Source organism: Lithobates pipiens, unplaced genomic scaffold (genome assembly GCF_037356315.1).
Source record: "Lithobates pipiens isolate NorthernLeopardFrog02 unplaced genomic scaffold, aLitPip1_a1.2 Scaffold_22, whole genome shotgun sequence".
NCBI lineage: Eukaryota > Metazoa > Chordata > Amphibia > Anura > Ranidae > Lithobates > Lithobates pipiens.
The window spans coordinates 178,499,807-178,510,401 of record NW_027507784.1 but is presented as its reverse complement, the minus strand read 5'-3'; the positions used below and the strand labels follow the sequence as shown (position 1 = coordinate 178,510,401).

At 42.2% G+C, this 10,595-nt stretch overlaps 1 long non-coding RNA gene across 1 annotated transcript in view; it reads left to right on the top strand.

Annotated features, from left to right (window-relative positions):
* Window positions 1-2,209: 2,209 nt before the first annotated feature.
* LOC143924383 (uncharacterized) overlaps window positions 2,210-10,595 on the top strand; it is a 38,569-nt gene continuing 30,183 nt past the window's right edge. Inside the window, exon 1 of the long non-coding RNA XR_013261858.1 lies at window positions 2,210-2,631. This is a non-coding gene — a long non-coding RNA (uncharacterized LOC143924383). The remainder of the gene's footprint in view (window positions 2,632-10,595) is intronic.

Here is a 10,595-nt window from a genome sequence, read left to right as displayed (position 1 = left end):
TTGGTGTGAGTGTATATAAAAACCACACACATGCACCCATATGTATATAGAAAAAAAGTGCACATACAATAGTAATAATAAGCGTGATACATAAAAGCTGTTTTAGTAAAATGTAGCAAATAATCGCATAATTAACATACATGTAGCATATTACTCTTAAGATAAATACACAAAAAGGAAAGTGATGGGGAAAAAAAAGGACTTTACAAGATGGTATTGAGCTCTATTTCCTCATTTAACCCTCTAGGTGCCAAAGAATTGGGGGTGAAAATCCAAAAAGTCTCTCTGTGACACAATTTCTGAAATCGCTCAGCTAGAGAGTCACAGGGGGGAATAGTTTCAATCACCGAAACTCGCAGCCCCTTAGTGGACTGACTGCGATGAGAAAGGAAATGCCTGGGGACACTGTAGTCCTCAGACCCCTTCTCAATCAGCCTACTGTGGTCTCCCAAAAAGGGCCCGCACAATGCGGCCCACGTATAGGAGAGACAGTACACCACAAACTCTGTGGAGCAACTGTAAAATAGTTTGAAGCCATAAATCTACCCTGAATGATCTAGAAAGCTTTTTTGGCGATGCTGGACAAAAGGGCACATTTTGCAGTTGATTTTTATGCATTGATGCATACCAACCAAATTGCAAAAGGTGACCAAAGAATTGCACAAAATGGTAGCGGAGTGGGTGATTCTACTGGGGGCTACAATATTCCTTACATTTCTAGATTTCCTATAAATGATCAGAAGTCTCTCTGCCGGTACTGGGGCTATTTTGGGATCCTGTAAAAGGATACCACAGTGACTCTTGATAATTTTTTTTCATCTTTCTATGCGAATAGTGGTATTGTGTTATGAACCTAGCCTCACCATAAGTGGATGGGCCAGTTCTGTAGGCTTAGAAAGAACTGCTCCTTGGACCATGATTACATTGCGTAAGGATAGATCTTGACCGAAAAATTTTATGGTTTTAAGATATCAAACTGAGGAAACGGCCTCGGAGACCGGGCCCATAAAAAGAAAAGTACAAAGGTTGAAGAAAGATGGGGAAACACAGACAGAAGGGACAGAAAAAAGGGGGGGTTGGGGAGTAAGGAAGGGAAGGATTAGGCAAGCCCTCCTGACCAGATCACTCTCCAGTGGTTGTGAAGCCAGTAGCGTCTGGTCTCTGTAGACAAAATATGGAGTCCAGATTTTCCAATTTTTGTCCGCTTGCTCCTTCAAAGTCGATCACCTGCTTCTTGAGGATTGACCACAAGTCCTTAATGGGATTAAGGTCTGTGGAGTTTCCTGTCCATGGATCCAAAATTTTGATGTTTTATTCCCCAAGCCACTTAGTTATCACTTTTGCTTTATGGCAAGGTGCTCCATCATGCTGGAAAAAGCATTGTTCATCACAAAACTGCTCTTGGATGGTTGGGAGAAGTTGCTCTCGGAGGATGTTTTTGTACCATTCTTTATTCATGGCTGTGTTCTTGGGCAAAATTGTGAGTGAGCCCACTCCCTTGGCAGAGACCCCACACATGAATGGTCTCAGGATGCTTTACTGTTGGCATGACCAAGGACTGATGGTAGCACTCACCTTTTCAAGTTTTTTTTTTGGATGCCCCAAACAATTAGAAAAGAGATTCCTCAGAGAAAATGTCTTTACCCCAGTCCTCTCACTTGTACCTGCCTGCTGCCATTCCTGAGCAGGCTCTGTACGGGTGGTGCCTCGATCCAGCAGCTGAATCAACTGTAGGAGATGGTCCTGGTACATACTGGACTTTCTTGGTTGGCCTGAAGCCTTCTTCACAAATGCAATGCAAAAGTTTTTTTTATAAATTATTTTCATAGCAAAGAAGGACTTTGCAAGACTTTGCAATTAATTGCAATTTATCTGATCACTCTTCATATCGTTGTGGAGTATATGCAAATTGCAATCATAAAAACGGAGGCAGCAGACTTTATCAAAATGTATATAAGTGTCATTCTCAAAACTTTTGACCACAGCTGTATGTTACACAGCCAACAGGCGGTTCATTGTAGAAAGTAGAATGATACATTTATGTGTGTGAATCATTTTTAGTCATACCTATATAATCTAACATGCATTATCAGGAGTACCTTCTTAGCCATAGCACTTTGAAACAGGAAAAGTATTAGCAATGTGAAGTTTAACCACTAGGTGGCTCTATGTAACTTCTGATCTGACCACATCACAGCCCTGAAATTTTCAACCTTATCAGTGTTTACTGTGCAAGATGTGGCTTCTCAGGGAAATGAATTCAGTCAGCTCTATCAGTTCTGGCAAGAGAGCAAAGCAGATGCGTTTGGTTACACCTCTGAAGGTAATCCAGTGAACACATTTATTGTTTGTTAGCCATGCCAAGCAGGATCTGCAGAAGAAAAGCACAGGTGCAAGAACAGGAAGAACTGCTAGAAGAAGCTCAGCTCATTCTTCAAGTTCAAGCTTTGTACTCTCTCCTTTCTACAATCAAAAAGATTGCTTGACCAGAACACCTTAAAGGAAGCCAAGTGACCGGTGGCACCGCCGCTCCCCAAATGTGTGTGGGCCTGCTGGCCCAGCTGTAGAAGAAGACAGACCGATGCAGACGGGGAGTTTCCTGCCACAAAGCAGACCAGGTTTCGTCCCCAGGTGAGAGATTCCAAATATGGAACATATATACTTGTTGGGGGGTTTCCTAGGACCCCACGATGCTGGGATTGTTAGAATTGTAACTTTTGGAAAACAAAACATATACAATCGTAAGTTACTTTTCAAAACTCTCTTTAGCTATAGTAACAGTTTGCTTTTATTTTTTTATGTGTTTTCTTTTTCAGTGACAGTGCAAGGAAGAAGGGGGATATATTGTAGATTCATAGAAAGCTTTGGGGCAAAGTGTATAGGCCTGATATTACACAGTTCTCTTGTGTGGGTGCAGGTGTGTGCCCCAAATTCAAATATTGTGGATTCAGGGACACACGGATGCCAAATTGGGTGTCCGTTCAGCCGCTGCATCCAATTTGACATGAATGGGACAGAATGCACAGAACACCTAGGCATCCCCTGCAGGGAAAACACAGCCCTCACATGGGTGTATGATTAAAGGGTGACTCCACTTTCGTGGGGGTAAAAAAAAAACAAATAAAGAAAAAATAATATAGCACCTATAATTACAACACTAATCATATTGTAATTAAATGTTATTAAAAATGACCTTTCGTTTTCAATCTGCAGTCAATGTAATTTCCTGAGAATGCATTGCAATATGGCTACATGGAGTTGTTCTGTACACAGAGTATGTACTGACCACTCCCCAGAAACATAATTTCCTGCTTGTATGATTGGCTCACCAATTTTCCCAGACGCCTGCCTAAGGTACAAGTCAGATTTCCTGCATCCCTTGCAACAAAAATGTAATTTTTGGAGAAATACTTTTAATAGGAGCACGTCTAAAGGTATGCAGGCGCAGCAGATTTCCTCATTAGTGCCCTGCAGCTGCACACCTAACAGTTAATTATGAAACCACTCCCATTAGACCCACTCAGTACAGAGGCACAGACAAACACAGGGATTTCTTCAGAATAACAAAAGGTAGGAATCTGTAACAACGTTTGTTATAATCATTGCAATGCACATAGATCACACAGGGGGGAAAGTTTTTTTCCCCACAAAAGGGGAGTTACGCTTTAAAGCTGGGTTCATACTAATTCAAATTGGATGCGCTTAGCAGGAGATTGTGACCGTCTCCCAATGGAGCCAGTTTGCACATCTCCAGAGCGGCCCCGGTGCGAATTGCACAAGAGTCCTGTGCGTCTTTTGGTTCATTACATGTACGAATTCTGCCCAAAATTCGGGCTAAAATCACACCTGAGCCGGTGAATGGGAGTCGCTTTGTGCCCTAGTGTGAACCCAGACTAAGTATGCCCTTGTGAGCAAGGCATAATGACTAAATGAGAAAAAGCTGATTATTGTGGGCAACATCTCAAGCTGGGCAGTGACAACAGTAGTGTGCACTGCTCAAAGCTTCCAGAAGCAGGTGTTGGCCAATGTTAGACCACATCTAACCCCAAAACCGGAGGCTTGCAGCCGGGCAGCCAGCAGTGACGCTGAAAGTTAGAATGTCGGCACCAGGAACTTATAGGTTAGTGAAAAACTAGCTCAGGTAAGGATGGCGCTGTATTGTTGGACAGGTAAGTGTCCATTTATTAAAGGTCAGAAGATAGGGGATTTGTAACTACCGACTTTTACAGGCAAGAAAACCACTTTAAGCTGCACTCCAATGTACAGCACTCAAAAATGACTTTATTGCATTTTGTAAGGTCCCACCCTGCTAGACCCCCCCCCCCAAAACCTAAAGCTTAGAGTCAGGATATTATAAACCCCTCCCACCACCCCCTTTAATTAACTGTGGTCTTTCTCTCTCTCCCCGTGCCCCCTGAACATTTCCCATCATCTTCTTTTTTTTTTCTTTTGTACACATATTGTTCCCCTTTCCCTTGTTTCTGCCCTCTTTTCTGACTTTTGTTTAAACTCTGAAAAAGATTTGGGCACCTTGGCAATCTAGTACATACAGTATATGTGATGATATTGTCCTCATTTTTTGCAGAATGAATGCTTTCTCTTGCCAATCCTCAGGAGTGTAATTTGTTTTTGGCCAATGTGTGGTTGGATTATTAGCCCTTGAACACACGGTCGGAGATTCCGACGGAATGTGTCCTATCGGACCATCTTGTCGGATAATCCGACTGTGTGTTGTCTCCATCAGACTGTTTCCGTTGGAGTATCCGACGGACCAAGTTTTCCAACTTGTTCGTAAAATTTTCCGACAAAATGCTCCGATCGGACATACTCCGATCATGTGTAGCCTACTCCGACAAAGTGCCACGCATGCGCAGATCAAATTCCTAGACCAAAGCTATTGGCTACTAGCCTGAACGTAGTCCCGTCATAACACAATAACGTCATAACGTTATGTACAATCGGATTTTCCGAAAACTTTGTCCGACCGTGTGCAACAGTTTCGGACAAAATCCGTCAGACAAAATCCAACGGATTTGGTTGTCAGAATGTCCGACCGTGTGTACAAGGGCTAAGTTTGCTGTCACTAGATTTACACTGTAATCTGGTCAAAGTATAAAGTATATATAAAAAAAATAAAAAAATAACCATGCTATGAAAAAAAATTATTCAATTACCGATTTTACTTATCTGAAGCCACAGTCACGTAACAATCCTTCTCTCTTCTCATTTAGTTTGGTCCTGGGGTCCTTCTTAAGGTGTCCACATCACTGCCTGTATGATGTGGACACCTCCTATAGGTGGAGGAAACCCCTCCAGTGACCAGGTCCTCTTTCATAGGCTTCGGAGGCATAAGAACTCATGGGGGCAGTGAGGAGACCAGTGCCTATGGAGATAACTAGCAGAGAAAAGTGTCTGGTCCTCGGGGCTGGATATTAGTTTGGCTTATAAAGGAAACTATGACTCTGATCCACTACACTGTAGGTTGGCATTGGAAAAGGTGTTTACCTGGAGTTTGGCTTTAACCAATTCAGATTTTATACTCTTCCTGACCAGAGCACGTTTTGCGATTTGGCACTGTGTCGCTTTAACTGACAATTGCGCGGTCATGCAACGTGGCTCCCAAACAAAATTGGCGTCCTTTTTTTCCCACAAATAGAGCTTTCATTTGGTGGTATTTGATCACCTCTTCGGTTTTTATTTTTTGCGCTATAAACAAAAAAATAGCGACAATTTTGAAAAAAAAAGCAATATTTTTTACATTTTGCTATAATAAATATCCCCAAAAAATATGTAATATTTTTTTTTCTCAGTTTAGGCCGATATGTATTCCTCTACATATTTTTGGTTAAAAAAACAAAACGCAAGAAGCATATATTGATTGGTTTGCGCAAAATTTGTGGGATAGATTTATAGCATTTTTATTACTTATTATTTTTTTATTAGTACTGGCGGCGATCTGCGATTTTTATCAGGACTGTGACATTATGGCGGACAGATCGGAACACTTTTGACACTATTTTGGGGCCATTTGTGTTAGGATTATTCTTCTCTTGTGATTAGTCAAACTCCAGGTGTATTGAAAAGCAGACAATTTATTTGTGATGTGTCACACAAAAGGGAGAAGCTTACATGGCAAAAAATCCAGTAAGACTCACACAAAGGAATGTATATTCCCCCTTCTAATACCTACAATAATACAGCCTCTACGCTTCTATTGGCTGAGGAAACTTAGATAGCGTGCCTGGTACACGGTGGTACTTTATTTTGGCTAATTAATGTTTCCTGTACAATCTTATGCTACCATATATAGTTAAGCCTAATCATCCTACAACTTACTATGGAGTTAGTTAAAACAAAACGATACAGCAAGTTAATACAACAACGTGCTCAGAAGTCATTTTAAAAATCAGTCTCAGAGTTATTGTTTTTTTAATAGTCACACAATAAACATTTAAAACTTTTCTAACAATTTGTCATTTATACAGCGATCAGTGCTATAAAAATGCATTGATTACTGTGTAAATGACACTGGCAGTGAAGGGGTTAAGTGTGTCCTAGGGAGTGATTCTAACTGTGGGGGAGGGGCTATACAGCGATCACTACTCTCTCTTGATGACAGAGAGCAGTGATCTCTGTCCTTTCACTAGGCAGAACAGGGAAATGCTTTGTTTACAAAAAAATCTCTCCATTCTACCTCTCCGTGACACGATCGCGGGCACCCAGTGGACATAGAGTCCATGGGACCCACGGTCACGGAGACCGCGGTGGAAGTGCGAGCGTGCCACCGGCTGCGCGCGCGTGCCGGAAGCACCGATTCTTAAAGGGGACGTACCTGTCCCCCCTTTTGCCCACCAGTGCCATTCTGCCAACATAAAGCGGCGTGCGTTGGTCCGCAAGCGGTTAATCATAGAGACATATCTGCAGAGAAATACATATTTGTAATTCTATGAAGGTTCAATATGAAATGCTACTAGGGACAATGTTAAAGGTTATGGCTCTCCTTGAGGTAATATTAGCATTGGGTTTCCAAACTTTCCATTAAAGTTCAACATGTTGCTGGCCACTTAACCAGCTGCTCATATGCCTATACACCTCGTACAGTTTGCACCTTCATTATTATTATTATTATACAGGATTTATATAGTGCCAACAGTTTGTGCCAGCAGGAGGTCTTGGGAGGAATGAAGACGATTAGGTTGGTATTTTGAGCCTAGGTTAGTAACATAGCTGGCGGCCGAGTTGTGGATGTTACTGTTGTACTTCATCCTTCTTCCTTTTATAGGGCAGCAAATGACATCTGTGACTGAACAATGGAAAGAAGCTGGCACCACTGTCCCTAAACAACTTTACACTGCCAAGAATCTCAGCAGACAACTACTTTCCTATTTGTTGGCCTCATTTTTACTGTATTGAATGGCCACGTTCCTTTCTAGGAAGGGTCTGAAAAGTTAGCATTTAGAAAATAAATCTGGATAAAATTAGGGTGTATATAGTTTGGAAAACTGTAGAAAAATTATATGCAAGCAATTAATATTGTGTACTGTAGGAATTGTCTTTAAGACAGAGGTTAGAGAGGCAGTGAGGCCGTTAGACGTTTTGTTATGGGATCCCATCGTACATACAGTAGTTATGGCCCTGAGACATGCCAACGAGGAAGCACTTAGGGCCGGTTCACACAGCGGGCGATGCGAGGCGACACGACTCGCCTCGCTCCCACAAGTCGCCCCCGTTCTGTACAATGGAACCGTTCTGAGAGGAGCGACTCGAGTCGCTCCGACTCAGAAAAAAGGTTCCTGTACTACTTTTGGGCGACCTCGGGGCGACTTGCATTGACTTCTATACAGAAGTCATCTGCAAGTCGCCTCTGAGGTCGCCGCAGGTCGCGGCGAGGCAAGTCGGAGACGCCTCGCCTGCTGTGTGAACCGGCCCTTAGCGTTAAAAAGTGAGCACACATCCATAACTGTATATTGATAGAGGTGGTAAAGCTGAAGTATAGGTATTTTTTTCTTCCACAGTTACATTGGTCTAGCTTTGACCAAGGTAATTATGCATATCTAATACCTGAGTGATCAATGGGGAAGATTCAATTCACTGTAGAGGTCGCCATGTTTGCAGTAATAGCAGCCTTCCATGTCCAATGCCTACCGGCTGACCTTCTTTTCCATAAATACTGGGGTGTGGACATTTTAAAAAAAACTACTTGTCCAATGGACTAATCAGGGTCCCAATCTACTTGTCCCGATTAAAAAAATATGAAAGGTTGATGTTTTTTATTAGGCAGAGGTGCTTTTAAGAAATTCTGGGGTTTTTAAGAACGAAAGGGAATTTATGGTGACTTAAACTTTTAATGTTTTGCGCTCTTTTATCTCCTACTCAACTCCATGCCTGTCTCCAACACTGTCCCCGAGGACTAACAGGGAGGGGAGAGACCTTGCAGTGGGACAAGCACTGATTGGGTGCTCGTCAGGAAAGGGGAGTGTCGGGCTTTCTTAATGCTCGGAGGCGCCGGCCTCAATGAGAAAAAAAACTATTCCTTTAAGTTACCCTCGCACACGGAAACACTTGGGGGCTCAGTACAGGCACACTCTGAGCAGCCAAATCAAGCTCTGGTGTCTGTTCCGTTCCCTGTTCACACCTGGGCATTTTGGGATCACAGCAGAATCGCTGTGATTCTACCCACAATCCTAAACCGCACTACAATTACAAAACACAGGCTCAGGTGTCATTACTTTCAATGGCACTTAAAACGCATTTGGGGCAAATCGCATCTCGTGAAACTTGTCACCCAAAAAGGGACGGGAGTTTCTTTTGGATTACAAGCTTCAAGCAATGCAATTTGCCATACGATAAAGCGTGCAACAATCTCGGCAAAACCGCCCCATGATTTAGGTACCATAATGAACATAATGGCACCTGAACCAGCCTTTTTGCAACCGCGAGCAGAATTGTAGCGATTATGCTGCGATCCCAAAACGCCTGGTGTGAATGGAGCCTAAGCCCCAGGTCACTCATGTGATTCAGGATGCGTTTTCAAATTTACAGATTCGCAAGACAGGTTAGATATTATGTGTTTCTATCGAGCTGGTTCACATTGATATGATCCACACGTATTGCATTTTCAGAGTGATAGAGTATAGTGGCATGCAGAGATAAGTGTTCACATAGGCTTATTATTGACAGGCATTTTTGCTTTGAAGTTAATGGGAGACATTTTTGTATAATAGTCAGTGGGAGGCGATTTTGCATTGACGTCATTGGGAGGCAGTTGTGGAGAGAAAGAGACCTGTACGGAAATCACACAGAAACCGGAATGGTAGTCACAAAGAAATGCATGTCTGAATTGCATTATGATTTAAACATGCATATGTGAGAACCCAGGATACAGTTCCTTGAAAAAGTATTCATACCCCTTGAAATATTCCACATTTTGACATGTTACAACCAAAAACATAAATGTATTTTATTGGAAGTTTATGTGATACACCAACACAAAATGGTACATAATTGTGAAGTTGAGGGAAATGATAAACGATTTTCAATTTTTTTTACAAATAAATATGTGAAAAGTGTGGTATGCATCTGTATTCATCCCCCCTGAGTCATACTTTGTAGAACCTCCTTTTGCTGCAATTAAAGCTGCAAGTCTTTTTTTTTGTTTATGTCTCTACCAGTTTTGTACATCTGGAGAGTGAAATTTTTGCCCATTCTTTTTTGCAAAATAGCTCAAGCTCTGTCAGATTGAATGGAGAGCGTCTGTGAGCAGCAAATTTAAGTCTTACCACAGATTCTCAATTGGATTTAGGTCTGGACTTTGACTGGGCCATTCTAACACATAAATATGCTTTAATCTAAACAATTCCATTGTAGCTCTGGCTGTATGTTTAGGACCATTGTCCTTTTGGAAGGTGAACCTCTGCCCCAGTCTCAAGTCTTTTGCAGACTATAACAAGCTTTCTTCTAAGATTGCCCTGTATTTGGCCACATCCATCCATCCATCTTCCCCATCAACTCTGAGCAGCTTCTCTGTCCCTACTGAAGAAAATCATCCCCACAACATGATGCTGCCACCACCATGTTTCACGGTGGGGATGGTGTGTTCAAGATGATGTACAGTGTTAGTTTTCCACCACACAGGCCAAAAAGTTCAATTTGACCAGAATACTTTCTTTAACATGTTTGTTGTGTCCCCCACATGGCTTCTGGTAATCTGCAAATGGGACTTCTTATGGCTTTCTTTCAACAATGACTTTCTTCTTGCCACTCTTCCATAAAGGTCAGATTTGTGGAGTGCACAACGAATAGTTGTCCTGTGGACAGATTCTCCCACCTTAACAGTGGATCTCTGCAGCTCCTGCAGAGTTACCATGGGCCTCTTAGCTGCTTCTCTGATGAATGCTCTCCTTGCCTGGCCTGTCAGTTTAGGTGGACAGCCATGTCTTGGTAGGTTTGCAGTTGTGCCATACTCTTTCCATTTTCTGATGATGGATTGAACAGTGCTCCATGAGATGGTCAAAGCTTGGGATATTTTTTATATCCTAACCCTGCTTTAAACTTCTCCATAACTTTATCCCTGATCTAATGTGTTCCTTTGCCTT